Raw genomic sequence first — 6,746 nt, forward strand, 5'->3', positions numbered from 1 at the left:
GAGTCCTTCACTTTTTCAACTGTTGAGTCTTTCACTGTTGCACCACATGCTTCTAGCCAGTCAGCTGAGTTTCTTGCAGAAAGATAGTGAGCATTTGCTGGTCTTGTTCAGAACCAGTGTTCAACTTCAGGATGAACAAGTAACAATGCACTTAACATTGGCCTCCACTTTGTAGTGTGTGGTATCTCTTGCTCAGATAGAAAGTATGATGCCACAGCCATGTGTGTTAGCATGATCGGTGTTGTGTCTCTAGCATTCTTAACAGCCTCATTAGCACTCACCAGTGCTGTCCTTGGTTAGTGGAGACTCACAGTTCAGAGGTTCTTTCACATGAGTTCACCTCCCAGGTGGGGGCAAGAAGGCAACTTGCTCGTTCCTCCAGTTGCTCAGTGTTCACTCTGGCCACTGTTGTTCATTGTGCCACTGTTCACTCCACCACTCTGTTGCCAATGCTCCTGCCTCATCACCTTCTGCTGCCACCTGCCACTGTGATCTCTGTGAGGTGGTCTCTTGAGGTTCCACCAGCTCTCAGTGATTTCAGCTGAGCTCTCAGTGCGGGAACCTCGCTGCTAGTGCAGACTAGGACGTCTCTTCCACAGAAACACTGTCCCACAGCAGGACTAAGCACTTAAACCTGATTATTAGAGATTTCAGCTGTAGTGGTCACTTAACAAAACAAAAGACTCTCTATGGAGCCTAATCAGCTTTGTCTTTGAAGAGTGGAGAGGGGCAGGTCAAATAGTACTTGCGACTCAGGCAGACCATCAAGCCTCAATCAGCACAGGCTAAGTACAGTTCTATTGCCCTTTACTCATACAGTAGGAATAACAACATTTCATCCCCCTCCCCCCTATTCAAGTGATTTGTAACCCAATCCCCCCAAAATCTATCACTTGGGCAACACAGCTCTGTTTGCTGGATACCTAAGTAGATCAAGTGTGAATGTAACTACAATCTGGTCCTGAAGCCTTTCCCCCCAGCTCACCATTAGCTGTCAGGGAGAGCTCATTTAGACTTTGCTTACAAACCATCATTTTAAATTATTAGGGTGGCCAGTATCACCGAAATGAATGCACTGACATTGTCATAAAAAACAACAGCTGTATAAAGTAGTTAGTCTATGTCCATACTTTTCAAATATTATACTTTTTCAGATACATGTATTTTATCATATACTTTATATGCTTTTAAAGTGTGTGTCAGTGGTCGGCAACCTGTGGCACATGTGCCAAAGACGGCACACGAGCTGATTTTTTAATGGCATGCTGCTACCTGCTGCCTGCTGGGGTCCCTGCCCCACTCAGCCCCGCTGCCCACCGCTCTCTCCTGCAGGGGCAGGAGGCAGAAGCTTGGTCCTAGCAGCAGCCAAGCTCCCCCGCCCCCGCAGCTTCTTCCCCCAACGTGCTGCCTCCCTGCACCTCCCCCTCTCCTTCCCTGCACTGATCAGCTGACCGCTCTTGCGAGGGGGATGAGGAGCAGAGCCACAGCATGCTCACTGCTCTGGGCAGGAGGCAGAGAAGAGGTGGGAATGGACAGGGCCCCGGGGAAAGGGCTGAAATCGGGCATATCCCCTCCAGCCCCCTGCCGTGAGCTTCCCATGGCAGGGGGTTGGGAGCACTCCCATAAGCCGAGCACTCCAGCCCTCTGCCCTGATCCCTGAACCCTCCACCACACCCACAGCTCTCTTCCCTGAGCCCTGCACCCCCCCACACTCCCAGCCCTCTTCACTGACCCCTGAACCCCCACAAGCCCAGTCCTGACTTCTGCACCCCTACACATATCCAGCTATTCCACTCCCTGACTCCTGCACTCCCCTCACACACCTTCAGCCCGTTCTGAATCCTGCATCCCCCACACATACCCAGCCCCCCACACCCCATGCCCTGACTTTTGCACCCCCCCACATCCCCACCCCCACCCTGAGCATCAAACTGGAGCTCCTGCACTCCCTCCCACATTCCCACCTGCACCCCTGGACTGGGGTTCTGGTCACCGGCCCCGCTCAGCCTGCTGCTGGTCTGGGGTCCCAGCTGCTGGCCTCTTGCCAGCCAGGGTCCCGCAGGCCCCGCTCAGCCTGCTGCCGGACTATGTGAACGCAATCCCAGGCCGGCAGAGAGCTGAGCGGGCCGGCGGCGTAAAATCAGCATTTTAATTTAATTTTTAATGAAGCTTCTTAAACATTTTGAAAACCTTGTTTACTTTACGTGCAACAATAGTTTAGTTCTATATTATAGACTTAGAGATCTTCTAAAACCGTTAAAGTGTGTCACTAGCATGCGAAACCTTGAGTTAAAGTGAGTAAGTGAAGACTCGGCACAGCACTTCTGAAAGGTTGCCGACCTCTGGTGTGTATTAATGTTTCAATTTCAATTCAAATGTCCAAACAATCACTGCATTGGCAACACTGCATGTAACTAGTTCACAAAATGGGGGGTGTAGGGAAATCCCTGCCTTCCGTTCCTTTTTGATTTAAAGATGAGGCTCCACAGACAGCTAAGGCAAGGTTTCCAAACTGCCTGCAAGAGAAGGCCTTATGGCTAAGATCAAGTAGTACCTATTCTTAGCAGTTTAATATCTGCAAGAGAAGGAGGAGGCAGTTATCTCTGGCTGTTGCTTGAAAATCCCAGAGCTAGGTGAAATTCAGGGCACAGTGCACAACCCTCCATTTTGCAAGTTGTTTTGGGTGGTGGACGGGTGCAGGGGGAGAGGGGTTTCCTTAGGAGTGATGCTGTCCCCTTACTTTTGAGACCCTACCTTATTTATAAAGGGGTCCTTTGCTACGTGACCATCTGCTCATCCAGTGTATTCTGTCTGAATGACGTCTGTCTGACTTAGACCGAGATTTTGGGGGTCAAGGATTAAGCCGTCTCTCTGGCCTTCAGAGGGCCCTGCATGCTGGTTCTGCATGGAGAATAACAAAGCAGCAGTACAGGCCGGCTCTGCTTCCCAGCCTAGATCTGTACCTGTAGCAAAGAAACTACCCTGAGGCGGCAGCAGAAACCTTGCTCCTGCCAGCCTGGGAGCAGACTCCATTCTGAGTACATTTAGGGATGAGCAGCCCCTGAGGCTTGGTCACCCCACTGACACAGCTGGAGACTCTGGGCCCAAGTCTGCTCTCTCGTCCTTCCCGATGTTTGCACTGGGACTTGCACCCACGGAGCAGAGTGAGAGATCTGGTCCCTCCGCTGCATTACCTAGGTACAGTCAATAATTTATGACCTGGTGTGCTCCGTCGCAGCCCATCAGCCAGCAAAGAGCTTTCAGCACTGAAAGACCTGGTGCTCACGCCTCGGTTACCATCACAGGGAATGTTTTTATTATTAACACTGAAACTTTCCAACTTTGCCGCCTCATCCCCAGGGAGAGGCTGCAGGGATTCTGCGTAAGTCGCAGGGTGTTATCCAAAGCACTTCAGTGTTTTCCCTCCCGGCCTTCGGGAGCTCTGTGCTCGGCTGTTAGTTTCTCTCTTCTGAACATCTCAATTAAATGAGGGGCTGCGTCAAGCCAGCTTGGATCCTGGCCAAAGGGAACGGTGCTAGGGAGCCTGGCAGGGTACAGGCATTCAGGTGTAAACTTGCCTCCTGTGTAACAACGGGATTTTGCCTGTCTCTGGTGCCCTTCAGCTGCGCATCTCCAAGGTGTTTCACAGACACTGAGGGCTTGATTCTCCACTCCACCCAGGGGGTGGGGCTGCAACTCTGTGGGCCTGGTGCAAGATAAGGTGGAGCTCTGCCATGCCATATCCACTTTCCCTTCCCTGTCCTGCCCCATGTCCCTCCCCTGGAACAGCCCCCATCTGCCCCTCATGCTGGGGAAAGAAGTGGCCAGCAGAGGGAGAGGCAGAGCCACACCAGCCAGCTTTACACCTGTTTCAAGTTCCCCAGCACAGGAGCAATTTTCCACTGGCCGCTGCCGGCCGCTTTAGGGCCACTTTTAATAATAATCCCTAACTTTGCTCTAGCGCTTTTCATCAACAGCTCTCACCATGCTTTACATGGCAGGCCAGATTCATATCCCCCTCCCTTTGCAGCTGGTGAAACTGAGGCACAGAGAGATGAAGTGATTTGCCCAGGAGCGCCAAGCTGGGACTAAACTCCCAAGTATCCTGAGTCCCAGTCCAGTGCTCTATCCACACAGCACAAGGCATCATTAGCAGATAAGAGCCTAACTAAATAAAGGCCTGATCCTGCTCTTCTTGTGCCGGCAAAGCGTCTAAGCCCCCAGATATCCGGGAAAAGTAGCTAGGTATTGCAGGCACCAAAGAAATATCTACACATCCCTGTTATTTCTCCCCATGTTGAGCTGGATAAGCAGAGGCAAACAGCAGCTGTGATCTGATGAAGGCCAAGGTGAGTCAGTAGCAGAGCTTGGAATGGAGCATCTGAGTCCTGATTCTTAGGCCTCTTCACTAGCCAGGGGTCAAGCAGCCCAAACACTCATTTGGGTCCAGTTTTGGGGAGATCTCATAGTGTTAAATAACCCAGTAACTCACAGACTCCTGAAGTTTGGCTGCCAGAGCAGAAGAAGTGCAGTCTCCCCTCTGGCATGAACCATAAAATGGAGCTTGATGCTGGCCACTGCCTGCACAGGAGTGAGAGGTAAAAGCCCAGCCTCTGATTGCTTTGTGGAGCTCAGTTGGCCATGATGCCATGTGCAACCAGTGCGAGGTCGGAACCCTGCTGGACTCCACGGCTTGGGGTATGTGGCTTTGTTCCAGGGGAAATTACCTGGGATCCAGTAAGATGAAAAGGAACGTTCAGACAGCTCATGTGAATCCATCAGCCACAGAGCAACCACGCTGTATTTCAGTGGAGGTGACACCTTTCCATCCTGAAGAGGAAAAGAACAGTGGGAAACCGAGGAAAGGAATCTAGGGTGAAATGGACTTTGCATTGGGTTGAAAAATACCCTGTTTCTCTGTGGGGGGGAAATGGGAAATTTTGTAATTGTTTTTCGATCTTGGAAATATGCCATTTTCACTGAGAACTGGGTCAATGCAAGAGAATTGTACAAAAATGGGCGGTGTTTCAAGTGAAAATATGATGCCGGTGTATGTGAGTCTGGATCCGTTTGAAAATGTGCAAAACTTCACAGTTCCACTGGTTTGGATCCTAAAATTCCATTTACGAAATGTTGGGAAGAGGCTAGGACTTTCAGCCCATTGTATCTCGCACACCACAGCAGCGTTTCTACTCAGAGAGACCTTAGGGTAAGCAGAGGGAAAACACAGTAAGGGTCTGACCCCATGCCCATTGAATTCAGTGGAACTCTGGCTCTTGGCTTGCAGGGGAGCATGAGCGGGCCCTAAAACCTAACAGAGTCAGAGGCACAGTGGAAAAATTGCTTGGAAATTACTCTTCCCTCATGGCTCATAACTCCGGGCCATTGGTCTGTAGCCACCTCTTGCTGCTTGGCCATCTGCCCAGCACCATCTGCTCCCCTAAGAAAGCCCTCCCCAACCTCCAGGCCTTGCAGGCTGTCATCTGTATGTCTGTGATCAGCACCCAATCCCTGGACCTGAAACCACCACTGAAGGATGGGCCGTGTCCATCCACTTTGGTCTCTCTGGAAGACACGTGGGCCTGTTTTGATTCTCTGAGCAATCTGCTGATTCTATCAGATCATCTGAGGGTGGCCAGGTCAAGGGAACGAGGTCCATGTGACATACGAAGACGCACTGTGGATATGACAATCATTCCTCACCCAGAGGGCCCAGAACAGAGCTCAGATCGGTGCCATTTGGAGAGGGAGGCAGGCGCCAGAGGGGCTCAGGGAGAGTTTTAGGAAGGAGCCAAGGATGGCAAATAGCTGGCTGCAATTGTAGCTGGACAGCCCTACGGGAGCAATAGCGTCACCTGGCAGGGCATAGAGCAGAAGCAGAGGTGGGAGAGATGTATCTGTAGTGGAGGGAGTATAGGCCTGGCCATGGGCTTTCCTCCAGAGGTGCGCAGCACTGTGAGTGCACACAGGAAGGGGATATGGGAGGAGATTGGTGGGATGGATTTTGTAGAGCACCAGGGATAAGGGAGTCCTGGGCACTGAAGTGGAGTGAATAGACAACTGAGTCTATGGAGGAGGAAGCTCAGTTAAAAACAAGAGAAGGGCAAACGGGGTCAGACGAATGGTCCATCTAGCCCAGAATCCTGTCTCTGACAGTGGCCAGTGGCAGTACCGAAGTTTCAGGGGGAGAGTACAGATCAGGGCGGCTAGAATGATCCACCCCGTCTTCTCCTCCTGGTTTCTGGCAGTCAGACGTTTAGAGTCACCTTGATCATGGTGTTGCATCTCTGACTATGTTGGCTAATAGCCACTGATGGACCTATCTTCCATGAACTTATCTATTCCTTTTTTGAACCCAGCTATACTTTTGGCCATCACAACATCCCATGGCAATGAGTTTCACAGGTTAATTATGCATTGTATGAGAAAATACTTCCTTATGTTTATATTAAACCTGCTGCCTGTTAATTTTATTGGATGACCCCAGCCTTTTGTATTGTGGGAAGGGGTAAATAAAATGTCTCTATTCACTTTTTTCCCACACCCCATTCACGATTTTATAGCCCTCGATAATATCCCCCCTTAAGTGTGTCTTTTCTCAGTTGAACAGCCCTAATCTTTTTAGTCTCTCCTCGTATGGGAGTTAATTATAACACTGTCTGTAAACATAGTCCTTAACATTTTACATAGTGTTGTGGAAACATTAACTGAGTCCTCATAGCCCCATGGCAGAAAGGGTTTATCAC

The sequence above is a fragment of the Chelonoidis abingdonii genome, chromosome 2, assembly GCF_003597395.2.
Source record: "Chelonoidis abingdonii isolate Lonesome George chromosome 2, CheloAbing_2.0, whole genome shotgun sequence".
Classification (NCBI taxonomy): domain Eukaryota; kingdom Metazoa; phylum Chordata; order Testudines; family Testudinidae; genus Chelonoidis; species Chelonoidis abingdonii.